We start from the raw sequence: 27,755 nt of genomic DNA on the forward strand, positions 1-27,755 counted from the left end.
TCTGATCCAGTGTTGAGGATCATGTTTCTGTATAGTTGATATCAGGACTTTCACTTCAAAATTACTCTAACCCGTAGATGCTGAAGTTGCTCCTATGAAATGGTGTGATATATGGACACAATCTGTATGTGGTATCTTACAGTAGGTTTTAGTTACATATAGATTATAGAAATGCTATAAAATTTTACAATACTGTATTGTTTAAGTGTAACAGTGACAAAAATATGAACATGCTTAGTTGATGTATTTTTCCTCAAAATAGCTTGTTCATGTTTAGGGGTGTGACACCCATAAATCTTATCTACCCATTGTGTTTTCTCCTCCCCCTTTAAAATAAAAATATAGGTACACAAAATTAAATAAGCCTCTAAAGGAAAAGGAAAGGTGGGGGACACCATTGGTCAATTTTAGAAAGTGAAATATGAATTGAATAGCAGGGTATAGAACTACCAAACACAGCAAGACAATCCGAGAGAAACAAACTGGCTACTTGATAGAAAATAGATGTAAACTGAGAAATACATAAGTAAACTAAAAAATAAATAATTTAAATAAACAGTTTTTATTTAGTATAACCAGAAAGAATTGAGGAATACCTAAACCAAAAAAAAAAAAAAAAGAAAATGGTTCAGTGAAGAAAAACTGGACTCTGAATACGTGTATTTGGTGTGTGTGTGTGTGTGTGTGTGTATGTGTATTGGTATGTGTGTGTGTGTATTTGTGCATTATTGTATGTGTGTTTTTTGGTGTGTGTGTATACTTGTGTATGTGTGTGTGTTTTGGTGTGTGTGTGCATATGCATGTGTGTATTTGTGTGTGTACGTGTGTGTGTGTTTAGTGGTCAGGTAAATGCACTGTTCTTTAAGCAAGCATTTAAAGGAACAGAAGGGAAGGGTGACATAGGCAGATGTGCTGTGAATAGGGACTTTAGACTGGGACAAGTAGAATGCATACACACCTTTAAAATCTGCCCCCACTAATGGTCTCACTGGTCCATGATAACACTGGCAAGCTGTGCCAGCATTTCTATCTACTACAATGACCCAGGATGAAAGACAAAAGGGACAGCGTTGCTAAGTAAGCCCTGTGCATGAACCTTGGAATAGAATGTACCTCACTCGAAACCATTAGGAAAACAGGCAGTAGCTTCCTGGACAAGGTGATTTAGCCAGAACCAGCAGGTCTTGTTTTTGTCTGTCTTGTGTATAATGATCCTAAACTACTCTCAGAAAAATCACGACTAATCACACGGCCCTTTAATTAGGACTTCTGTTTCTGCAACATTTTAGTGGTATTTATGTCAAGGTATTTCTTTTTAGACATCTCCTTTTCTGTCTCTTTTCCCCCTCCTAGATTGATGCCTATTTTGGCCAAGCTCTGCATTCTGCTTTAGTGTTTCTTAGAAACAGTGCTTTAGACAAATGGCTGGTTTGGCACTGGTGAGAGCGAGCAGGAGGTTCTGCGAGCAGGGTCTCCTCAAGTGAAGGTAGTGAAGGGACACGGAGTGGGGATGTGCTGAGCATCTCCTAATGTGCTGAGCTCTCCTAATGTGATCAAACTCCACACTGGTCGTCATCCAAACCAATGCCTGCTCAGGAACTGACAGGGCTGGGTCATAGACTCAAAGCGGGTCCTGTTGCACAGCCTGCTTCCATTGTGGGTGCTGGACTCATTTGATTCTCCAACAGACAATAAACACCTGGGCTTTGTCATCGGTGCTTACACGGAGGAACGGTGACACATTCAGCCACACTCTTTCGTCTAGTCATGTGGGACTGTCTCATGAACATCAACCGCAAACTTCATCCATATACACACAGGGAGACTCTAGGAGCTGCTACCTGCTGATTGGTGGGAGCCAAGATTACTGCAGGGGTCAGGTTAATTTCACGCAGGTAATCAGGATTTTCTTGTCACTTTCTACACGTGTTCTTAATTTACAAAAGTCATGAGACGTGAGAGGAACCAAATGTGACTGTCCCCTTTAAAAAAGAAAATGCCTAGTGTTAGAAATTTTCCCTAATGTGAGCTCTCTACCGATGCACAAATCCCAATCAAGCCAAATCACAACAAGCCAAATTAAAACTATTCAGGTTTCATGGAATTCCTGTGCTCTCAGGTGGTCCCAGGGGAAAGGAATCACGACTACCAGTAAGTAGATTGGGGGAATGGTCAAGATTTTGGCCGGCTTGTCTTGACACTCCTCTGTGGAGGGGTTCAAGGCTTGGCAGGCACAGGGATGGGGCCTCCAAAGATGGAGGCCAAAGACCGGGACTTGAGACTTACACCTAGCACTGGGGAATCAACCAACCTAAGACCTTGAGTTTAGTCAGCAAGTACCCTACCGTTGAGCCATACCTCAACCCCTAAATGAGTCTTTGGAATTCATCACCTCCAAGAAGTCTTCTCTGACCACAGACTTAAGTACACCCCCCCGAGGCCCCAGTGTGCCCATAGTAACCTGTACTGTTGGAATTAAACTGTGTGTTGCAGTGATTTACGCAGGCAAACAAAAGCTTAGGTTCGCGGGAGTCAAGCAAACCCGCAGGTTCAGTCTCAGACTCAGCACAAAACTTGCTGATTTCAGTGGCTTGAGTTGGGGCGGTGAAACAGCCAACTCACCTGCAGCTCGCTTACTTCTCTTTTCTAGACAGTGTCTTTCTGCCTCCCACAGTAGACTCCCACTCAGCCCATCTTACAACTTCCACAGTAGGAGGCTAAATAATGATACACCTGCATGCTACATTGATACATACTATTTCATTTCAGTTTTTATCTCAGCAGAAAAGATAAGGTTTAGAGACTGAATAATTTACCCTTAAACTTGCAGAAAATCTCTAGGAGAAGCAATTTGGGAACAATGACCAACTTGTGAGACTCCCAGAAAGTAACAGCTGTGGGATTTTCATGGGCATCTGAAAGCAGCGTGCACACAGGCAGCCTGTCTTTACTGGCTCCCTCTTGCTCAGGATGCCATATTAATTAAATGAAATAAAGGAACCTCATACCAGAGGGGTGTGTGGCACAAGAGCCTGTGGGTGCCCCTGGATCCTTGCTCTGGTCTCTCTCTGCTTAGATCGATTATAACTCTTCTCATTACATCATAATCTAGGGCTTGTGACATTTTTATTTCTACTGGAAATGACAGAGCTGTGACACATAAGTTTCTGCCTGGCGTCTCTGAGTCAGTCTCTGAGGACTATGACAGCTGAAACTGGGCTCATGCTTATCTTCCCATCAGCTCCAACAACGTTCAGAAAGACAAGGAGGACTTGCCACGGGAAGGTACCAACGAGAACGTTTTCAGTGGTGTTGTCTGTGAAGTAAGTGAGACTGATTTACTTCCTGCAGAAAGACGGGACCACGTGGGGGCAGAATACTATTGAGATGTCAAAGCAAGGGTGAGGTGTGTAGTTCAGAGGTAGAGTGTGGGCAGGGCTTGGATTTGATACTAGCACATAACCCCCCTACACACACACACACACACACACACACAAACCATGCCCCTGTCACCTCATAACATGTCAAAGGAAGTTGGATGAAATCACCCCTAGAAAGCAATTCTGACATTCTGACAGAAGTCCCATTTTCATAGAGCAGGAACTGCGATCAGAGCAACAGTCAACACCTGCATTTGTTGGTAAAGAGGGGGAAAACATTCTTGAACTCTAAGAGGTCCTGTAATGAGGCGAGGTAATAGCGCAAGCACAAGCAAGAGCATGCAAACTCACAATGAATAAGCAAAATTAGCCAAAACAACCTGTCAGCAGACCAAAAGCATGGTAACGAATGATGTGCCCTCCTAACCAATCACAACACGCCAGCAGCGAGCGCCAGTTTCGAAAGGACCAACCAAAAACATTCTTGTGGCAGCTTAATTTCCCTAGCCGCGTACCCTTCCCCCCCAACCACCTATTTACAATACAGAGCTTCTGTATTGTATCTCTCAGTGTCTGCGTCGTTGCCTCCAGTTGCCTCCATGTCTTCTCACCCACTGCCTCCTGGGAAACAAGGATCACACAACAGGCAGCAGCAACAGGCCCGCAACTCCACGATAGCTCAAATGGTCTCAGCCATCCACCAAAATATTCTCTTCTCTTTCCCCCCACCTCTCCCATTTCGTCTTCTTTCTCCTGCCTAGTTCCTCTGTCTTCCCTCCCTTTTTTCTTCTCTCCCGATCTTCCCTTTCTTGCACCATCTTCCTTTCTATTAAATGCTCAGGGTCCCTTTGATCAGTAACTAGAGGCTCCTGCTCACACAGTCCTAAGAGGTAGGTGTCGGGATGAATCAGTTATACTTCCCACCCAGCGACTGCATGGCCTGATGGCCCGATGGGGTTTGCCCAGATCTACTGGCTCCCTCTTCTGCCCGTGCACTGTGTTCTGTTCACCAGCCTTGACCTTACTATTCTTTAATATGGACAGTTATTATTTTTCCCCCGAAATCTTATAGAAATTATTCTTCAAGAATTTTACTTTGTTTTGTTTGTCTTTAGGGTGTAATCTAAGGTTAAACAATGACTGTGCAGTCATTGGTTCAGGTCACACCACAGGGCTGCTACCTCTAACATTTCCTTTCCCAGCAAAATCTCTGTCCCTGTTCTCTTGCATGGAAATTTCTGGATCCACCAGTTTTCCAGCCCTGTGGCTGTTTGCAGCATAGTCACGTTCAGGTTAATTGTTTTGTAATTCTCCAGCCACTCTGGGAGTCGACAGGCCAAGCTGGCTCGCCTAGTGGAAAGTCACAACTCTGTAGCCTGCTGGAATTAGTGCATCAAGAGGACTAGAAGTCAAAACTCAGGACACTTGTGTTCACATGAGAGAGAGAGAGAGAGAGAGAGAGAGAGAGAGAGAGAGAGAGAGAGAGAGAGAGAGAGATTCATCAGGAAACACAAGTCCTGGCAAAGACAGTGTGCACTACTGTCATTTCTAGTTGATTAGAAAGAGCTCACCCCGTGAAGACACAAGTTTCTGGGGCAGCATGATTGAGGTCAGCTAATTTGCAGCAAAGCAACTTCCTGGCTAAATTGTGTGCCAAATAGTTTCAGCTTTATGGGAGGGACTAGGTTAACTCTTGCCAAACTGGTTCACCAGGAACAATGACTAAGTGGTTTTATTTCTCTATGCCACATTTGTGTCCAGCTCAGATGATCTCCTCTGTAAACATCATTACAACCTAGAGTTTCAAGGCAGAGGAGTGTTGGCTTGGAATGGAGAACAAGTGGACCGAGTTATGGCCATGCTGGCATCAGCATACCAGTGTGGTGTTTTGTTCGGTGCTGTGGCCTGTCTTTACCTTCATTTCCCTCCTGTGGGATTTTGGGAGGATGCCATTTTTTTTTTTTTTTTTTTTTTTTTTTTTTTTTTTTTTTTTTTAGCACGAGTGAGTTCTCTCCACTCTGCTGCACATCTATTCTGTGTGTGTGCATGTGCGTGTGTGCTTGTGCATATGTGCATGCAGGCATGCATACCTTCATAGGTGTATTTTCTGATCTCTTCACAACAAGGTAAAGAATCTCAAACAGGCATACCTATGACCTCATCTTTTCAACTGTCTATTGATCTCAGCAGTGACTAAAAGCAATCGACAAAGAAGCAATGCTCTTGGCCTTTTCCATGTCGGAAAGCTGAGCAAACTCTCTTGCAGGCAGGAAGCGTTCTGGAGTTGGAACATCTCTGGGTTTGCAGAGCTGCTTTCAGTGTAGATACAGGCAGTGGGTCAGGGCTAGGGGCAGCAATCACCCAGCTTGCAGTTAGGCTGTGTTTCCTATGCTGAGCTGGGAGGGAAGCCAGAGAGCATTTACTGAAATGGGGATTTCCAACAGAGACACTTCTGAAAGTACTAAGTATGTTATGGTTCCCTGGACATAGTCAGGAATTATAATCTACACCATTGCTTGTGTTCACTGTTGAGCCTGTGTTACCCTGACTTGTTCTTTTGCCTGGGATTCTGAGAAACAGTTTCAGTGCTGCTGGAGGTCTGGGGAAAGAAGCTGGGGGTTGGGTCTCTCAGAATAGAAACCACCCTCCTCCTCTATAGTTCCTGTCCAAACTGGCTGGTGAGTGTTCTTCCGGCTTCCATCACTGCCATTGGGTTGGGAAAAGCAGTTTGTATGGGGACTTTCTGAGGAACTCTGACTTTTGGAATTTCCCTAGTTCCTTTATGCTTCTTTATTCCTATTCTGCTAGAAAGATCACTAACCAACCACTTGATTAAAGAGATGAATTATTTCTACAAAATGAGAGGCCATGAACATATATGCATATTTATTTAGACCTTATATGTGAATATAGTTTTATGTGTGTATATAGGATATATATATATATATATATATATATATATATATATATATATATATATATATATAGGCAATATGAGCATTCATTCATGTTGGACTCTCCTGCCTTATCTTATTTGTGAGCTTTTCTCTCGTGTCTTCACACTTCACTTCTGCTCCTAATTTAAAGCTTAATCTTTCGTGTTCTCTTCTTCATCCTTTGCTCTCCGCTGTGTAGGACTCTAATGTGGAAATCTCAGGCTCACAATTCCAAGTCACTCAGGCTTCAGTTGGCTTGATATCAGAATCATATGGCTCTAAGCAAGTCCTATAAGTGCCACTCGGACTTTTTGCTTAAGGATGGGGCCAGGAATCTCATTCATAATATTGTGTCCCCAGGTGCTGGCTGCCCACTCCAAGTTAGGAACCTCTGCTGTAAAATTGGACTCATGGATTATTACTGGGCCACGATCCCATGGGTCCTACCTCTCTCTGCCCTCAGACCAGATGAAAACCTAAGAACATGTCAGGTTCTATTGTGTCCTAAGAACCATAAGCATATTAACTCACTTAATCTTTGGGCCAGTCAATTCATCTTTAATCCAAGGACGAGATGATAAGATTCAGGGAGCCCAGGTCTTTCTCCTAATGGGCATAACTAGGAAAGAGCACCATGCTGCCAGAGAAGGCTGTGGTTTGTGCACCAGGGAACACACTGTGGCTTGCATCTTAGCAGAAAAGCAAATTCCTGGAACATCACAGCCTTCCTGAGTCAATTTCTTTGGTGGGTGACTCCAGAAATATGCCAGTTATCTATCTTTGCTCAGAGTTATCCCACATTGCCCCGAGGTCAAGAAGCATGCACACAACCTGTCTTACATCTCCCTACCACATTGCCTTGCGTAACTTTTATTTGTTTACACAGAAGAATTACCGTCTTTGCTTCCCAGAAACTCTGCTATCTGCTCACTGTGTGATCCTATGCCGATCTTTGTCACCCCGTAGTTCATTACTCAGATCTTTGTCACTTCCTCACAACACCTGACTGAGTAGGGGAATTCAGCCTGGCTCCAGCTTTGCCCTTGCTTCCCTGTGTCTTTTAACTTTTTCCCTTTTGCACTTCCAGCACCGAAAACAATGACACCAAGCTCTTCGGATCCTGGGCGTGGCAGTGTAAGTGTGGCCAATTCCTGCCCACGGTTCTACTTCAAATTCGGAGCCCTCCCAAAAGAAATGTGAACAGATAGCTGTCTTGGGAAGTTCTACTTGGCATTAAATAGGGTCTCTTCAAGGTGAGAGGGGAACAGGAGGATTTCTGAGCATGAATCTATGGATAACATGGCACCTCCTCAAAACTACAATCTCATTCAGGGTTGGAGCATGTCCAAGTCAAACCAGAGATACTCCCAGGATGCTCTGCCTTCACTCAGGTTTTCGGTATCATTTTCTGCTGACTATTTTCTGTGTGCCCTATATATACAGAACATCCAGATTGTTCAAGAAACGTTTGATGACGCCATGAAACAGTTTGATCCTTCTTCAAATATTTTTTTTTTACACTATTTAGGATGTACTGGGAAAGCTAGGTTTCTTCCAATTATCTTTATCAATAATGAATGCAGAATGGCTAGTAAAATAGAGGCATCTTAGAGTTCAGAATGCACAAAGCCATCTTGGATGACTGCTATTTCTCTGTCAAATAGAACAAAGGAACAGAAAAGGTTGACACACACACACACACACACACACACACAAAGAAACTTAGCTTAGGGATCTTTATTTTCCCTTAGTTTTATACAGCTTCCCAAATTGTTTTCCAATGCTACCACTCACAAGAGTATTTCATGAATAAATATTAGGTTACCCCTGGCCCTGTGCGATTCTTGTGGTACTCTGCTCAGTGGCCGGCTCCTGGGATTGTATGCTAACTGGAACTGCAGTTGGCAAATTGAGATGCATGGAATCCATTTCTATCTTTTACTTTTTTTTCTCTAAAGGGATCCTCGCCGGTAGAGTGCTGTCTGAGGGTACTCTTGGGTGAGTGTTGTTACCGAAATGTTTGTAGCTCTATCACACCATGACCTTGAAGATGCTGCGTGCAGCCTGCCTTCCCATCTGCTCGAATTTCAAATGTATTCTTGGGGTATTTTGCTTAGCAATTTATTGCCTTCTCATCCCCTGAGTAACAACAGAGACCTCTATAAATAAATCCAGTAATGAGGAGTGACTCAAAAGTCTGGTTATTTTTATTAGTGAACTATTCTAGTGGTGCTCACTCCCTAATTTGACATCCCCATACTTTACGACACTGAAAATAAGTCTGCCCCCCTCCCCTGCCCTTTTTGGGTTGTAGAGAATATTTTGCGATGTGAGGCAGAAAACAGAAAACGCAAATAGTGCTATCAATTTTCATGCTGAATAACTTTAGAGGGAACGGTGGCATTATATATTTAATAATAAGCACACAAGAATCTGTACATGTTGGCAAACTGTAAGAAACAAAACACATTTAGCAAATTTTCATGTCCTGGCTGTGCAGCTGATTTACGCTTTCCTCTCTAAATGTTGAAAGTGAGATTTAAAGCGCAGTTATTCTTGGTTTAGATGGGCGGCGTGGGTATTTACTGAGGATTTAGTGAATACAGAGCAGTCAAAGGCCATGCTTCCCTGAATGTACCTGAGCTTGTCTGACAAGGGTCTGGCCTGGTTGGTGTTTCTGTGCGATCACCGGGGACTACCAGGTGCTGTAGTCTAGTAAATGTGCAAGAGCGGACTCACTTAGAGTGAGAGTAAAGCTTGGCTCCCCTGGAAGGTTGCAGAGACTGCTGAGCCCATTGCTTGAAATCCTCTTTTTCCCTCTTATTAACCTCTGCCTTCTGTACCCTAATTTCCCACATGGAACCATGGTTTTCTGGTACTTCTACCTGTGTGTGTGTGTGTGTGTGTAAGTTTGTCAAAATTCTTGTTTTAGAAAATAATTGTTTTTTTTTTAATTGTTAGATTTTTTGGGGAAATCACTTTCCTCTCTTTCTGGTTTAATGATGAAGCTGAAGTTGTTCGATGTCTTTTCAGCATTTCGCTTGTTGAACCAGTAGCCAACTTCAGAAATAGTCAATTAGCAGGATATATATATATATATATATATATATATATATATATATTCTCCAAATTCAAGTTTGCACAAGACAGAAAACATGTGCTTGTATTTTCACCAAAACCAAACTAATGGTAACAAGAAAATCCTATTCCCACTTGCTTCTTGGGTGCCATCTGAAGGCGTTCTTGAGCTGTACCTGTTAGGAACACTCTCACCCTTGTTATTTAAGGACAGGTTAAAGAGCCATGCTACTTAAAGTCCATCACTTTAATTCTTTCCTCTGTCTCTTCGGTAGCAACCCACGCAGAAGCAAACTACACACTCAAATTCCAACCTGGATGATTGTCTACCTAACATTCCTCATAAGAAACTGTGCAACACCATTTGTTTGGGGGGCTAAATGCCAGGAAAACTTTGCTTCCTGTAAGCAATGGCATGTTTTCTCCTTGTGGACAGTCAGAACCATGTGATTAGACATATTTTCCTTGGTGTTTTGGCTGCCAGGAAGTTCGTAGTCAAACTTGTAGCTCAAATGTTATGAGTATGTAAAACCCTATACTCTTTGTATCTGGACACTTCATTTCTCTTTGATATTAACACTCAGTCCAGACTTCATAAATATACAATTACTTAAAAATTATAAAAGTGTTTTACAGGATGCTTGAAATTATTGTGGGATATGGTGGAGTACGATAAGCCTGTGAATCATGTGTTTAGATACCTGGTGGGTGGTGTGTTTGTGTTCTCAACTTATTTCATTAGAATGCACACATCTAAGTGTGCCTTCACCTTGTGTCAAACAGAAGTATGCCCTGAAGGTGCTTAGAAGCGTTAGAGTGCAGCCAAGATAAAAAACACTGATGACAACTTATGCTGGAGAGGATGTGGGGTAAAGGGTACACTCCTCCATTGCTGGTGGGAGAGTAAACTGGTACAGCCACTTTTGAAATCAGTATGGAAATTTCTCAGAAAATTAGGAAACAACCTACCTCAAGACCCAGCAATACCACTTTTGAGTATATACCCAAAGGATGCTAAGTTGTACCACAAGGACATGTGCTCAGCTATGTTCATAGCAGCATTGTTTGTCATATCCAGAACCTGGAAACAACCTAAATGTTCCTCAATCAAAAAATGGATAAGGAAAATGTGGTACATTTACATAATGGAGTACTACATAGCAGAAAAAATGACATCTTGAAATTTGAAGCAAATGGATAGAGCTAGAAAACATCATACTGAGTGAGGTAACCCAGACCCAGAAAGACAATTATCATATGTACTCACTCATAAGTGTTTTTTAAACATAAAGCAAAAAGAAACAAACAAACAAAAAACAGCCTACAATTCACAATCTCAGAGAACCTAGACAACAATGAGGACCCTAAGAGAGACATACATGAATCTAATCTACATGAGAAGTAGAAAAAGACAAGATCTCATGAGTAAATTGGGAGCATGGGGACCATGGGAGAGGGTAGAAGAGGAAGGGAGTGGAGAAAAATATAGAGCTAATATAGAGCTAAATAAAATCAATAATGAAAGAAGTGTTAGAGTAGAGTCTAAGTTCAGTTCAAAGTGGCTCTGAAGCAATATGAGGTATGAAGTAATATGAGTAAGTCAAGATGGAGTAGCTGTTGATAGCCGTGCATGCTAGTGGATATGTTGGGACAGAAAAGCGTCAACTCATCACTTTGGGCCTTGAAAGAGGCAAATAAATAAATAAATAAATAAATAAATAAATAGGAGGGAGGCTCATCAAAACCAAAGAAACCACAGAAGGAAAGGCCCATCGCTACACTGCTGTGATGAGGTTTTCAGGAGAGCACCAACACACAACTGTCATCGGGCATGAGCCAAAAGAGAAGACCATGTGCAAAGGGGAGGAGCAGAACAGCGGCAGGGAGGAGCTGGCTTCTTCTGAGGCAGAAAGAGAGCGAGGAATTCAAAAACATCAGAAAATCTGCAATATAGTCTCCCAGGAATGACACTGGCCAACTTGGAGGAAGGTGAGAAAAATCTGGGGAAGCTATTCATCAGGGGAAGATAAGGTTCTTCTGTCTGCATTGGACCTAATGGTGGCTTGATAGGATCACAGGTTCTCTTGTTTGTTTGTTCTTGTTTTTTCGTTTTTTTGTTTTTGAGACAGGGTTTTTCTGTGTAGCCCTGGCTGCTCTGGAACTCACTCAGTAGACAAGGTTGGCCTTGAACTCAGATCTACCTGCCTCTGTCTCCCAAGTGCTGGCTTAAAGGCGTGCACCACCATCTGCCTCTTAGTTTGTTGTCTAAAGCCATCAAGCATTCCGATGGGTAGTGTGCAGGAATGGGTGTACAGAGGCAGAAGGAGTCATTACACACAGGATCCCTTGCCCGTGCTGACTTTGTGCTTCTGCTAACTGTGCCATGCCCTGAAGTTGTGGTTTTGGGAGGTGTTTCGGGACAGCAGGAAGAGGTGCTAGAGCAGAACCCGAAAGTCTCCTATAGCAGCTGTACGGGTTCCTGCTACTGTGAGCCTTGGGGAGCACTTCACTATCAAAATGCACAGACACAAGCAGTATGGATAGATGACCTTTTACACAGAAACCTCAATGAATGCTTCTAATGGATGCCCACTGTGCACTGATTAGCATTTCCATAGACCCACATATTAGAGTTTAGGGGTTTTGCGTAGACATTCTCTTGTCCTGGCCATCTGCTCCCAAATAACAGACTTAATATTACTTATAAATGCTCAGCTGATAGCTCAGGCATATTACTAGCTAACTCTTACCCTTAAATTAACCCATATTTCTTATCTATGCTTTGCTGCGTGGCTCATGGCTTGTTACCTCATTTTCTACATGTTCTGCTTCCTGTAAAGCTAGCTGGCATCTCCTCTGACTCCACCCTTATCCTTAGTATGGTTGCCCCACCTATACTTCCTGTCTGGCCACTGGCAGTCCATGTTTTATTAAACCAATTCAAGTGACAAATCTTGACAGTGTTCAAGAGGATTATTCCACAGCAGTTTTGTGTCACTTGAAAGGGGTAGCAGTTTGGTTCAGATTAACCCCCAAATTTCCAGCTTCCTCTTAAGGGACAGTTGGCCTAACATAAACTGTAGGGCCGTTGTTTGTATTTCTTTTACTCCCCCTCCTCCACTGACTTGCGGTAACTTTCCAGGATTTCATACAAAATATTCCTTTAAGTTGATATCAAACAAAATGCCCTTGATGTCCTAGTGTTACTCAGTGTGGATAGAGAGCCCAGAGTCCCACACTCACCCCAGTCTGTATCACAGTAGTTCCCAGGCTTGGCACAAACTTTTCCAAATAGTTGTTATTCAGGCAGATGAATGAAACCCTTCCTTTCTCTAGGACCTAGAGTCCAGTGAAGCTTGCTTTATACACAGAGAGGGGTAGATCTCAGCTGTCACTTATCCCCATCATTGGAAATTGTTTCAGTTTGCTGCCTGATACTATATCAGAATAACTGAACCTGAGTAATTTAGAAGACAGAGAAGCTTACTTCTCAGCTCTGGAAGTCAGTGAGTTCAATATTAATATATTGGCATCTGGCTAGGGTCTATTTCATCCCATAATTTGAAAGGCAAATAAACATATTTGCAAGACTGAGTGAATGAGAGGGGTTCAGCCTCACTTCTGTGATACCCTTATGCTCACAAAGATAACATTAGTCTTATTTATCTAACCGCTGCTATGACCTGACCCACGCTTCCTAACACTGTCACATTATAGGCCAAGTTTTCTTTAATCAATTAATTATTTATTTAATTGTAGCATATGGCTGTTTTCTTGCATATATGCGGGTATAAATGTGCATACCTGGTGCCCACAGAGGCCAGAAGGGAGTGATGGATTTCCTGGAACAGGAGTTACAGATGTTTGTAAGCCACCATGTGACTGCTGGGAATTGAACTAGGGTCTTCTTTAAGAGCAGCTAGTGCCTTTAACTGCTGGTTCAGTTAGTAAATTTAGTAAATTTCAGTTTTTAATACAAGAACTCTGCAGGGGTCCTGAATTTCACTCCCGTGTTACTGGAATTTACTAAATTTACCTCACTTGATTGAGTCACTCATAGAAAGCTCAAGTTCCAGTGGATCTTGGCACAGAACCTAACATTTTACATCCTCTTGACATCTTCTCAGGGTGATGAGAGTCCAGGTAACTGTGTGACCCTGTGTGGAAAAAGAATTGCTTCATGCGAGCTACACTGGTGTGTGCATTAGCAATTTTCACAGTGCGATAGGGAAGCAAATCATTTTTTCTATTTGGTGGTGATTTTGTCAACTAAATCAGTCTAGACCAGTGGCTAACAACTGTTCTCATCCTCCATTGTCACTGAGGGATGAGTGGCACAGTCTGAGTATGCTAATGGCATCTGGTGAGTAGAGGTCACAATGTCACTACACCCTAAATGCATAGGATAGCTCCAGCAATGCAAACTTGTCTGACTCAAGATGTCAGCAGGGCCACTGTTGGTCATACACAGTAACAACAAATAACTTTAAAATCACAGCGGTTCGGTTGTGCCCAGAGTCTGAACCTGCCAAATCCATCAAGAGACCAGATACAATGCGAAAGCAAAGAGTCCTTTTAATTATGAGTTAACTCGGGTCCTCCGCCTGTCCAACACAATGGGTGGAGTAGGAAGGACGCCGAGCTGCAGTGGGGCAGTGTATATATACATTAGCGGAGAGAGGAAGGAGGGGTGTCTGGGGGTCTTCTAGTTGCATAGTAACAGTCTCAGGATTGGTGCTCTGCCACACTGGGGCAACCTGTCCTGAGCTTTGAACAGCTGCAGCTGCCAAAAAGATTGCTTTACCTGGAGGCCATCCTGGGGCGGTTACTGCATTCCACCAGTGACAGTAAATCCTGTCCAAGGGCCGCCAGCAAACTTCTGACCCTCCCAAGGAGTTAGGGCAAGGTTGAGCAAGGTTGGAGGTGCAACACATTTTGCTGAGTCAAGGGCCTACATCTTGCTAGGTCCTTTCTGCAGTCTGCCCTGGCTGCCTAAAAGCGGGTAGGGTGGGGTGGGTTATGGTCTGGGCCCTTCAGTTTGACCTGGGGAAATGATTATTTTTCTGAATTAACCAGTAAGGAATATCTGAGGTAAATGAACTATGAAGACAAAACATTCATCTTACCTCACAATTCTGGAGGTTTTAGCTCATGGTTATGTAGATCCATTGTTTCAATGGCTCTGGTGTTGAGGCGAGTACAGCATGGTGGGGAGGTGTGGTCTAGCTAGTCCCTTACCTCATAGCTGGAGTGTGGAGGAGAGAAAGGAGTCAAGGTTCCTCTTCAACAGAATGTCCTGAATGACCTAACTTCTTCCCACCAAACCCCATGCCTAAAGGGTTTCACCACCTTCCAATAGTTGCCATGGAGGGGAATGGCCTTCACTAACCCTAGCCTTGAGGGACATTTAAGATTCAAATGATGACGTCCTTCTTCCTGCTGTATGTCCAGCATGGGTACAACATATCCCTGCTCACCATTTGGGAGATCTGGAGCTTGGATATGGATTTCCTCAGGGTCTCCCTCAGTGTGACAGAAGAAGTGGGGTTTGGTGGATCACAGACATTAAAGCTCCATCCCATAATTAACATATAAATTCTGATCACATTTCATTGGTCAGAGTGCATCAGTGAGGGAGGTGATACCTTCGACTTGTGCTCAGACAAGGAGTAGAATGGGAACAGTTGCAAGCTGCCCCCCCCCATGATACTGATGACAATGCTAGCTTTGGGGGTACTGTGAGACCATAAAGGGGACTTCTTTCCCTGCTGCTTGTTTTCCATAGAAAACTCCACCTTACTCTCAGGGGCTGAAGAAAGCAGCATTCACTCTGGTCCTGGAGGAGGAGGATTTGGACAGGGCTGGCTGGGAACTCATCTCTCCACCACGCGGCACAAGCTGGGGCAGTTCACCTCCAGGTACTCAGAGGCAGCAACCAGGATCCCTCACCCATGTTTGGCCAGGAACGCTGGCTGTGGACTTGGATCTTGGCTGTGGCTGTCAGCTTGACCACCACCTGGTAGCCCGTGGGTGTGGCTCTTTGACTTTCCTCCCAGAGTGGTGGCTGTTCCCAGGCAGAAAGTAAATGCGGCCAATTTCTTAAAGGTCAAGCCTGGGTGTGTGCAGGCACCACACACCACGTTTGCCTCAGGCTCTTTACGGAGATGTTACAGATGCTCCTGGTGAACAGCTTGAGCACGTGGCCAAGACAGGGAGCCAATTAGAGTCAAATTTGACTCGGGCGTTCTAGCAGGTTCTACCACAGAGCTTCTCATTTCTAGTGCTTACTTAAAGATTATGAAATGCTCTGATTCAATAGGTGCATGCTGAATACATTGTTTTGTGACTGTGAACTGCAACCTGATTTGATTATCTAAAATTAAAAATGAATAATTTTAACAGAAACAAATTAACCCACTAAAACAATTAAAAACACCATTGATAACTTTTTCTGTGAAACACGTGTTTTATAATAACAACCCAGTTTATGGCCATGTAAAATCGATAGGATAGAATTAATAGAAGAAGTCAGACCTGAAAGCCTCCATCTGGTAGTGTAGGTCTCAAATGCCAGCTACTCAGAATGCTGAGGCAGGTAGATCGTTTTAATTGGCTTGTCCATTTAAACGTTGTGTGTGCAAGCATGGGTGTGCATGTGCGTGTGTGCTCGCATGCTCTTGTGTGTACGTTCACACCTGTACCATCACGTGCATGTGGGGATCAGGAAATAAGTTTTGGAGGCTGCACTTTTCCTTCCACTGTGAGTTCCTGGGGTCAAACTCGGATCAGCAGGTTTACTGAACCATCTCACTGGCCCCAGGAAGATTTTAAGTTCGTGGCTAGCCTGGTCTAAAGAGTTAAGTTGAAGGCCAGCCTTGGTCACTTAGTGAGACCCTGGCTCAAATTAAAACAAGGACAGAACCTAGGGTGTAACTTAGTGGTGTAGCATCGGTTCAACCTGTGGTAAAGCAAAGGAAGAAAGGACCCAGTGAGACAGAAACAATGGAATGATTCATCCGGCTCTGAATTCATTTCACTTTGAACTTTATGGTTCAATTTAGACTTCAAAGCAGGCTGGGCGGGACATGAAAGACTTTATCAAGAATCAGATGCCACAGGGTCTGGGTATTAGTATGAGTGTGCTCAGCCTGTCCTGCCTCTGAGAGCGGATTGCTTACTGTCTGCGTTTGCTCCTGCCTTTCATACATTTCCCCTGTAGAGCGACAACAAGGGCCTAGAATAGGAAAAGTCCATCTGCTCTAGAGGACAGACACCCTGGCTAGGGTGGCGGCCTCACTTTCAGGTGCCTGGGGTCAAGGACAAGGCAAAGGGACCACCTCCAGAGAGTCAGGTTCTTAAGCCAAGTTAAGGGAGTAAGATACTTTTCCACTTAGTAAAATTCTGTACATCTTCCCAGAGTCCCTGACGCCCGTAATGGTAGCTGCCATACTGTGTGCCTGGGTCTGTCCACCTTCCTTAGTCCCAGCTTGGAAAGGACCAATTCATCTTTTTTTCTTTTCTTTTTTCTTGTCTCTTCCTTTTGGATGCTGACCAGAACCCTGGACTTCCTTCCTCATTTTCTGAAGTCCCCTTCCAGCCATGCGATGGGACTCCACACAACTGTAACTCAAATGGAAGGGTTTTTGTTTTTGTTTTTACCCCTTTATTTTTCTCCCTCCAGGTAGCTTCTGAGATTTATAGCCTGCCTGCCCTGGGATTTTTTCTTAGAAATGCTAATAAAATTCTCCTCAAGGTTCCTTTTCAATCTGTTTCTAAATCCATTTTATTAATGAAATCAGGAAGGCCAAGGCGGGACTCCTTGTATCAAATACTAACCACATTCTGTGGATGAGAGGGTCCATGTTTTGGAGGTGAGAGTATTTTTAAAGGTCTTGTCGGTTCCACTTGTTCATTTAGCAGATGGGTAAACAGAAACGGAGCGAAAAAGACCTTCCGAGCTACAATTTGTAACTATCAGTTAAGAGGAAGGCCACCCTGCTCAGGCTGAAGGGAGGCTACTGGGCTCTGGGAATCCCCAGTCTTCCTGCAAGTGTGGACTAAGGAAAGGGAACCTCTCGGCTTCCTGTAGGGCCCTCTCCTGTGACCGGCACCAGCACCCAGGCTCTCTCCTCTTTGTCCCCAGGCGCGAACCACTCATCTGCCTCCAGATTATTCACCAACAGCTGCCTTTCCCCTCATCCTTTGTTCTCTTTCCGCATCCAAGGGAGAGAAGCTGGGGTTCAAATGGTAACATTTGAATCCTGCTCATGAAAAATTCTATCACAAGTGTATTTGACTGTTTGATCTCTGGCTTCTCCCACACATTTGCCCTTTGGAGTCAGAGCACCACAGGCTTCATTTCCTCCGAGCAGAATGCCATTTCAATGGGAAAGAAATGTCTGGAGCTTTCCAACTGAGTTCAGCTGTACTCGGACAGGGCAGAGCTCCAACCAGGGCTGCTGCAGAATCCCTTTGAATCACATGGGAAGGTGCCTTCTCCCTGCTTGGAGGAACTGAACCTGGGAAATGCCCTACCTGGGAGTTCAGATCCCGGCCATACCATCTATGACCCGCGTTATCGCGGTGAGACACTCTGTAGATGGTTTCCCTTTATAAAATGGACATAATAATTAGTGCTCCTCTTTAAAAAGGACAACAGTCATTCAACAATTGTCTGCTGAGCTCCTCCTGTGTGTGCAGTTTGCCCTAGTGAGGATGATGAACCAGAAACAGGGTCACAAAGGGAGGTCAATTTGTGAAGGGTCACAAGTCTCAAAGAAGGAAGTTGACCAGTTGGGATAACATCAAGTAGGTGAAAGGGTTATATAATTTGTTGTCCAGAACAAGATACCATTTGAAGTGAAAATGGATATTGTTAATTGTGCGGCGTAGTAGTAAACCAGGATTTCTTAGGCAAGGAGGAACCGGGATTCTCCCCAAACCATCTTTACTGGGAAAGGGAAGGTGGGGGAAAAAGATGGGTGGGTCTGAAATCTGTCCCAGGAGAGTGATGACCGCTAGGTGAAATGGTGTCAAGACCAGAGACCCAGGGAAGAAGCATCTGAGGAACTCTCTAAGGTAGATGGAAGGGAAGTTTTCTGGGAAGGGAGGCCTGAGGAGGCATGTGGCTTTCAGGGCTGGGAGCGGTTCATTGCTTTGCCTCTAGGCCTAAAGAAATGTGGATGTTGCCTAGCTGATTTGAAAAGGGGGGATTACAAGAGCAGATTTGCATTGAAAAGAACCAGTCCCCCTGTTTCGTGTACAGAACTAACACTGAGCAAGCAGTATGAGTCAGCTTTCGCCTTGTAAGGAAGCTTTGTAAATGCCCAGAGCCCTGTATTCAGTAGTCCTGATTATTTAGTTGTTTGAGGGTGGATCCGAACCAGCGTGCTATAGCTGAGATGCACACAGTGGAGGCTTCTTGTGGGGAGGAAGGCTTGCAAGGCCATGAAATAGCTCGGATGTGAAACAGTACAACAGGGTTCTCAGTTTCTAAGCTGGAACAGACTTTGGATCCCTGAGGGGGGGGGTATTTAAAATGGGGGTTTCTGGACACCCAACTCAGTTGGTCTTGGTGGAACCCAACAATATGCATCTCTGTTTCCTATGTGGTAGGGTGAGGACCATACTTGGAAATTTACTGCCCTAGAGAATATGGTGGTAGACCATCTAGAGTAGGGGTGAAAGATGACTCAAGGCCTCTTACAGTTTTCTGAATTTTGCAAGTGAATACACAAATCGAACCACGCACTGACTTTTAGTAGACAGCTCACGGGTCAGAACAGACAGATCATGAATTCAGTGCTGGAAGTATAGAGGAGAAGATCACATGTATGTCTGAGGATCACTAAAGCCAGGGGCATAAGAATGGGATCGCCCAGTCCCTTCTCTGACTCTTCCTGTCATTTTCAAAGCTGTGTTTCTCTTTTCAGTCCTTCACGCCACCCTAAGAAACCTTAAGGTTGCTTCTTCTCTGGTTGTCTTTAACATACTTTATGTTTATTTATTACACTCTCAGACCTGAGCAAGCAGATGTCTTTGTCTTCTCCAAAAGCACAGGTCAGAGCTATGGCTTAGTGTTGGCATGACTGTTGGTTAGAGTGACATTTTCTGCTACATCTATGGTCCTGTAGTAACCAACTTACTTCACTAGGTATCTAGGGCTTATCTCAAAGCATTACACTTCAATGTATTTGGCAGCTTTGACCTTGCGTGGAATGCATTAAAGAATATAGATGATGGAACTCCACAGAGATGGTTGTCGGGTGCCCAGTGGGTTAAGTAGGAAGACGGTAGTTGTTAAAACAGTGGTGAAATCTCAGGAAATGGGAGAAACACTCCTTGGTATTTATTTAGACATCACAGCTGTTTCAGAGTTTCTACCTGTGCTGGCAACAGCGCCATCTGGTGGATAGAAGTGATTTTAAAAAAACTCATGCACACTAAACTCAGATCTTTAAACAATGCTCTGGGAGGTCTGATTATTGTTGTTGTTGTTGTCTGTTTATTTGTTGCTGTTGTTACTGTTAATTTCAAATACAAGCACAATTCTTTATTTGTAGAAAAGATGGACTTTTGAGGGGGGGAGAGTGGGTGATGACATTCATTGAAAAGAATGCTAGTGCTTGAACAGAGAGGCAGTCAAGTTACTGTAATTAAGCAGGGATTATGAAAAGGACAGATGTCCTCCATAAGGAAGCTGGGATCTCCACCCATGGCTAGCCTTATAGAAAAACAAGAGCAGGTGTACGCCTGGGGTTCTCAGACACTGCTTTGTGTTTGGAGCTGACTGGCCAGGGAGGAAGTTGTTACTCTCTAGCTGCATGACTTCCTACCCCTCCATGGTAAGGAATCCAGTCCCTTCTTCCGTTGCTCCTCTATTCCAGGGCCTTCATGCTGCCCAGCTCTGGCTCTGCCAAGGTGGTATAACTGCCTGGCAGAGGCTGTAGGAAGGAGGGAGGAGCATGAGAGTGTGTGCTCTCCATTTCTCTGTTGGATTTGTGTTGCTGGGGCTGAGGGACAAGCCGTCTTCTGCCTCTTTCGGCTGGAGTCTTTACTGATTTTGACGTGGCCGTCGTAGGCAGGCGCAACACACCTTATGGGAGTATAGCAGAGCAGTTGTTCATGTTGAGGATGGATGGAGGCAGAGTGTTGAGAGGGAAGATCTGAAGAAAGAGTCAAAGAGAAGACTTTTATCGTCTTTTAGACAAGTCAATGAATTGGGGAGGGAAGGATAAGGCAGGTGGGAGGACTGGGGTGCACACAGCAAATGCCTGGTGAAAGAGATGGTGGGTGCTGGTTGACTTCATGAGTTTGCTAGCACAGTTGTCCTGTCGCGTTGGTGTTTTCCTGGGCTGTCAGGGACATTTTCGCATGCTGGTACAGTGGAAGCGACTTCCTCAGTGATATTCTGTTGGCTTGCTGCTGTGGAAAGGACAGTCCGGTAGCCCCCTTTAGGTTTGCTGCTTGTCAAGAGCCTTTGGCAAGAAATAATCAATATGATCTGGCATGGCCTTTACTCTTCACAGTCAAAATGGGGTAGAAAATGGCTGGGTTTTGTTTGTTTTTGTTGTTGTTTTTGTTTTTTAACTTTGATAGAAAATGTAAGCTATGACCACGCTCCACAGTTCATATGACTGGTTTTATGTGGTTCTGTGACTACTTCTGTTTGTGGCATCTCCCCACCCCCACTGCTCCCATCCTCAATTTACCTTCTGTCTAATTTTTATGATTGGTTTTCCCTTGGAAGGTTTGGGTATTTTAGAATGCTTAAGAGCTTCCCTACAATGTAAGGAGGGGAGGATCAGATTCCCAGTTCCCTCTCCCAGTGCCTGTGGCCCTCCATCTAGGACAGTTGGACTGGGCACACTTGAGACAGAGTCAGTACACAGCAGGGCAGCGAGAACAGTGGCCTTGCAAGATTTCTAAGAACAAACGAATGCACCAGACTTGAAGAAGCCATTTATTTCTGCTTTATGAGATTGCATCACACAAGGAAGTATCCAGCCTCACAACAGGGTTTAGAAATCATGACTCCAAAGTAAACAAGGCTCAAGAGGACTCCTGAAGCAATGTGTCTGTCTCACGGATCCTTCCCCATCATCCTGTCTCTCACTCCCGTTCCTCCTCCCTCTGCAAGACCACCTACAGGAATCAAAACCCTTCTCTCTGGAGTAGACCATGGATCTTGTAACTTTGTTTCTCCAAAGTAAGGCCACAAAACTAAAAATATTGCTCCCTACCGTCTTGGAGCCAGCTGGCCGTAAGGAAATTCTCTGACTGCAGTTGTGTGATAATAGATCACAAAACGCCCTTTCCGATGTGGTCCTCCCCACACCTGGGTGGGGACACATGCCTGGTTTAGAGGGACCAAGAAGAATCCGTAGAGATGGGCCACTCTGGCTTTCCCCACTTGCTCTGTTGCCATTGAATTTTCTTTCCATCCAGTCATACTTCAGCGTGACACCCAAGGATACAAATGGACAGTCTGTTCTGGGTCACTGCGCCATTAATCCTAGGGTTCCTGTGTGTCACCCGAGACTATGATCAAGTCAGTTTGTCACAGTCTCTTCTTGTCATCCGTCTTTTTGTGGGGGTGTTGTTCACAGTTCTTTTTAAAAGGCAGGAACGAGATCTTTCCCCTTCCCACCCACCCTGGGCTCAGAGAAGAGAAGTGGGAAATACCTCATGAATAGAAGTAAAGGACACATCCCCAGGAAGTTGGTAGGAGAAAGCAGGCAAAGCACCGAGCATCAATCTCCACCCATGCACGTCCCCTAAGGATGGACACGCTGTTCTTTCCGGAGTGTAAGGTGTGCTCAGTGTAGCTTTGCCCTGAACATTTTAAAGTAGTTAAGAGCTGTATGTCTCTGATTATCCTTTGTGGAACATAAGAGGTTTTTAGTCTGCTGTGGAAAAAACAAAACAAAACAAATAATGAAAGAAACGATTTCATTTTATTTTATTGAGGAAAGCACACGTTTTCTGGAAATGTGCGTGAGATGCTTAAGTAGAAGTGTCCTTTGAATATGCTCCATGAAATCCCATGTTCCTTCATCTTGTGGGAATGCAAAATGTACCCAGGCCACCAGAAATGCTGATCAACGTTTGTGGGTTTGAATTTCAGACGTGGAAGATGGTTGCTTAATGCCTGCTGCTAAGACCAGAGAGCTGGGGAAACAGCTGTGGGCTTCTCGGAGGAGGGGGATGTGGAACTCAGAGTAGCACAGCCTGCCTCCCCCCCCCCCAAACTTTGTGATGTCTCTCCTTTTTAGAAATGTATCTTCTATGGACAGGCATCTAAAGCTCCAGTCAAAGGCGATTCTTCTTCTCACTGTGCTGTTGATCGCCGGCAGGAAGAGTTTCATCGCCAATCAGGTCAGCAGGACATAGAGAGTATGTTTTTCATATTGGTATACATTGGCTTTGGTTCACTAGCTGTGTGCAATCACTCTGTTCTGTGACAGATGGAAGTTTCTGGAAAAGGATTGGCCACCTCCAGGCACCTGCTGCCCACCCTCTCTTGGATCAAGGCTGGAAATGGTGGTAGCTGTTTGTAGCAGTTGGCGTAAGGTGGTCCTGGCTTCCCTCAAGTTGGCTCCAGAACTCAACAGTACCTTCAAGCTTCTGAAAATAAATAAAGTTGGAACTTTTATTCTCAGGGGCCTATGTAAATAGCAACGCTCCCTCCCCAGTCCCTCGTCCAGATGCGAGGGGAGCATCCTGCTTTTGATGTCCATGGAAGCTATGTTATGTGTTTCTGTTTGGTTTTCCAGTGGCAAATAATAACACTAACAGTATTAATAATAAAATTCAGATGTCAGTACAGAACCTCTGCTTTCTGTCTGCACAGAGATTTCTTTACCTTCTTGGGAGCTAGTGTTTGTTCAGGTCAGGCTGTTAGCTCCTGACTGGGGGAACTACCCTAGCCTTCCTCCTCCCACGCAGTCTCCCTTCTGTCCTCCCATGGTGAAACAAACACCGTATTCATCCCTGCTCCTTAGAATTGTGCAAAAAAAAATGTTAACTGAGCATTTATATGTCAACAGCTTAGAACCTCCGTTTGAGAACACAGGTGTGGTTTTATGTCTTAACAGAGTAAGCATCTCCATTGAAAAAGCCAAAAGGGACATGGCTGGGTGGGAGACAGGAAGAGAGAAGGCTGAAAACAGCCTTCATTCTCCCCAGTGTTGCTATAGCATTTCCTCCTGGCTCCCCCCGCCACCCCTTTAGTTCAGCAATCTCACAGAAACAGCAACAAACCCTGTTCTCTGACCTTGCTTGGGGTATCGTCACATCTCCCAAAGGTCAACTGTTGTTCTCTCTGTGTTCAGTGTCGTGTAGCTCTGGCCACATGCTCTGTGAAGGAGAGAGGCCTGTGGATTTATTCTCCTTGAGATGTGCATTAAGTTCTGGGCCTCGGAAGGCAAGTTAAACAGTGTCCCTTCTTATTAAACTCAGAATTTCTCCACTACTAGAGTAACAGTGTTGCAGGGCACTGTGAAAATCAGATTCTTTTCCATATGACAATGTTGCTTGTTATTCCTTTTGTCCCCAGAGGTTGCCCAATGAGAGTCTTGTTAATTAAGTCATACCCTTTCTAGATTGAAAGACCTGACTTTAGGGCACAAGAGTTCTAATCTCTGACTTCTTCCAGAAAGAGACCAAATGAATGGGCAATCTTGCTTTTTTTTTTTTTTTGCCTTTTGTTGCTGTTGTTATTGTTGCTGCCGGTGCCGGGGTAATGGAAGTTGGGTTCCACACATGCTGGTCCAACTCCTGCTTTCACGATCTCTACCAGTTAAGTCATATTAGAGCCTGTTGGAAGGGAGATGATGTTTGGGAGGAGTCATCTCGTGAAAACAATTCCTTCCCGTGCTTTTTCTTGTGTGGACACGGGCTTAGGACCGGCTCTGTCCAGTACTGTTGTGGGTTCTAAACTGCCTGATCCCTCACCACCCCTTGGTGACCTGCTAACAACAGTCTTCTGTCTTGAAGTTGCTGGCTATGGGAAGAGGCAAATGTCTGAGTCATAAGTGGAAGCAGCTGCATTTCCCAAGACATTATCAGCAAAGCTATTCGGCTGACATTTTCTATGTGATAGCGAGAAAAAGAGAAGGGGACAAAACTCTTGCAGATTTCTCACCCAAGGGCTGGTCAGTGGGTGAGTAGACCTCACTTACAAAATGCCTGTAGGTTGATTGTTCTAAGGATAGGGTGTAGAAACCGCAAAAGAAGCCACATCACACACTGCAAAGAGGAAGGTCTCTTTGGGACTCAACTCAAGCAGCAGCAAGTGTCACACCTGATTACCTGCAGGCCCCGACGACCAAAGCCTGCTGCACTGGAGGAAGGCAAGCCGCAGCAAGCTCTCCAGTTCTTCAGTATCGCCCTGTCCTTGAAGGTTTGGGGGAAGAGCACACTAGAGGATTGAAGAGAAGGAAGGAGGAGGGGCTTGTCTTCCACGGCAATACTGAGAACGGTTCCCGTTCCTTGAGTCAGCTATGTGGGATTACTCAAGATAGCACTTAACACACAGGGGGAATCAGCAAATACTGCAAGCTAGGGCCTTTTAATTGTTTATTCCTCCGGGGCTGGGTTTACCAGCACACCGCACCAAGCTGCAGACTGTGGGACCGGTAAAAGCCTGAAGCTATATTTTATCTGAAGTGTTCCAATCACCAAAGAGGACTGAGACAGGAGACCAAGACGTGATGCAATCTGCTGCTCGTAAAGAAAAGGGCTGTGAGCATGGCTGTGAGTGTTAGAAAAAACAAAGCCCCCTTCTCGACTGCAAGCCAAATGACTTGCTGCCCACTGTGTGGCTGGGTTGTGTCCCCCTCGAAAGACCTGTGGAAGTCCTGGCTGCGTGTTCCTAAGAACATGACCATATTTGGGAGCACAATTTTAAAGAAGCAATAAAGTTAAAATGAAGTCATTTGGCTAGAATCCAACATGACTAGTGTCCTTACAACAGTAGAACTTGGGTGTAGAGGCAGAGAAAGAAACATGAAAAACAAGAAGAAAGTGTATGTGGGAGAAGACGTGATGGCGTGGGATGCCAAAGCTGTCCAGCCGCTAAAGCTGTCCAGCCACCACCAGAGATGAGCAAAGACAGGGAAGGTTTTTCCCTAGAGATATCAGAGAGAGTCCTTCCAATGCTTGGAAAATCTCACATCTAACACCTTCAGATAAACTCACCTCTGTTGTTTTAAATCATTGTATGGTACTTGGTATAGCACAGTATGAAACTAATACAGCTTAAGAAATCTAATTATACTATTAAGTTCTGTTTACCAGCCATTTATAATGTGCACGGGATGTGTCAAACACTTTACTAATGTTTTCAGAATTGATCCTCAAAGAAGTCTTTCCAAAAGGGTATTCCTACTGGGAAAGAGGGGCCTCCGACATCTTAAAATTAACATGGGTGAACTGTTGGTAGGTTTCTCAAGGCAGACCTCAAAGAACTGGGTTCTTGCAGGAGACAGGCCCTTCCATTGTACCCATCAGTTGCTCAATTTGCATCGAAACTGGAAATGTAACTTTTGGACGGAGACGCCCTACTGTTGACAGTGATGATCAGGACCAACCAAACCAACTAGATCCGCTAACAATGTGCGATTGATTCAAGGTGTTTTAACCGTCATGCACCGAGAGGGCTTCAGGGAGGGAGCTGGCTAGAGAGCCAGCTGGTTGTCCCAACTATCTCAGAGCGAATATTCTTCCAGCTAAATCCTTTAGCAAGAATACAATGTCAAGGATACAAAACAGAGCCTCCCTGAGAAGGGAAAGCATTCTAACTTGCCAATCAGAGGGCTTGTTAAATGGAAGCTGGGCTGTTAGGGGAGTTTGATGCAGACCAGTGCCTCATGGATCGGCCAACAATTGTGATGTTTGGGGCTGGAGATCTGAAGTTTTCACAGGCCAGCAAAAACAGGGACACCTGCTTTGAGCTTCGTAGCACGCTGTCTTTGGCCTTGTAACTCCTTCTTGTCTTTCCGCTACAAAGCCCAGACTTCAAGCTTGAGATTAAATTTGAAAGATTCAGACCAACGTCAAGCAGGTGATTAGGTCACCAGGAATAAAGTGATAGTTTTAGTGGCGCATAGAAGACGATTGCAGCCGCTAGAGACCTCCGACTCACAGAGACAGTGTGTCTCTGTGGAGCTACGATTCTCAAAGCTCAGGTGTCACTCTTCAAATTCCCAGATTTTGGCCCTTCTTAGACTGCAGAAAGGCTGTGTGTCAGTGATCACTGTGGGTTCCGGGATTCAATTAGGTCTTTTACGTGGGGAAGTACCATGATTACATTTAGAAAACCTCTGTGGCCACAGTGTGGAGGATGAAGTCACACCAACAGTGCTGTGGTTCACCTTGCTCTAAAGGACACTTTTATCCGTAAGATGACTGCTGTCACTGCCACACCAATCAACAGAAAGCACATGTAGATATCTCTAGCTTTGTCCCTATTCAACCCACTTCTGATGGATTAGCCAGGCAGTATTCTTTACAAAATGTGTTCAAATGTTTGCACTTAAGATGTACTGTAGATCTCCCTCTTTTCAGTTAGCCTTTCTGTCCCCATTGTCTTTGGCTCTATAATGTTTATAATCTATTATAAAGTATTTAGTAATCAACTTTTTTTTTCAAAGTTTATTAAAATATAAAAGTTTCCATTTTCGCCCCTCCTCCCAACACCCTCCCACTCCCCCCACTCCCTCTCCTCTTCCCTCTCCATCCCTAAGAGCAGTCCAGGTTTCCTGCCCTGTGGGTAGTTCAAGTTCCTCCCCGCTCCCTCCAGGACCAGGAAGGTGAGTATCTAATCAGACTGGATCCCCAAAAATCCAGAATATGCAGAGGAAACAAGTCCCAGAGTCATTATCAATGGCTTTTTAGAAAGACTTCGGGCCAGCCACATTCAGAGAATCCGGCCTCCTCCAGAGAATCTGGTTGGATCAAGCGCTCCTTCAGTCCCAGTCAACTGGCCTTGGTGAACTCTCATTAGATCAGTCGCCTTGTATCAGTGGGTGATCGCTCCCCTTGCCGTTCTGATTTGCTTTTTCATGTTCTTCCTCCTTCTGCTCCTCCTTTGGGCCTTCGGGGGCTCAGTCCGGTGCTCCAATGTGGGTCTCCGTCTGCATCGCCATCCACCGCCGGATGAAGGTTCCCTCTGATCTTGCCCTCCCTGCTCACGTTCTTCTTCCTGCTGCTTCTCAGTTGGACCTAGGGAGTTAAGTCCAGTGTTCCAACGTGGGTCCCCGTCTCTATCTCCATCTATTGCCAGATGAAGGATCTCTCTGGGAAGAGCTCTTCAGCAGTGCAACAGGGCTAGCTGGTCTTCCCAGGACCCGGGAGACAA

General features: G+C 44.7%; 1 long non-coding RNA gene across 2 annotated transcripts; it reads left to right on the forward strand.

Annotated features, from left to right (window-relative positions):
* Positions 1-15,076: 15,076 nt before the first annotated feature.
* LOC146893609 (uncharacterized) lies at positions 15,077-23,247 on the forward strand. Of its 2 annotated transcripts, none has more exons than XR_015002963.2 (3): positions 15,077-15,312; positions 22,669-22,771; positions 22,861-23,247. It is a non-coding gene; the product is annotated as an uncharacterized LOC146893609 (long non-coding RNA). The 2 variants fall into 2 exon arrangements; XR_015002964.2 differs by lacking the exon at positions 15,077-15,312 and adding an exon at positions 20,149-20,238.
* Positions 23,248-27,755: the final 4,508 nt, after the last annotated feature.

This window comes from Myodes glareolus, chromosome 7 (assembly GCF_982192425.1).
Source record: "Myodes glareolus chromosome 7, mMyoGla1.1, whole genome shotgun sequence".
NCBI classification, from domain to species: domain Eukaryota; kingdom Metazoa; phylum Chordata; class Mammalia; order Rodentia; family Cricetidae; genus Myodes; species Myodes glareolus.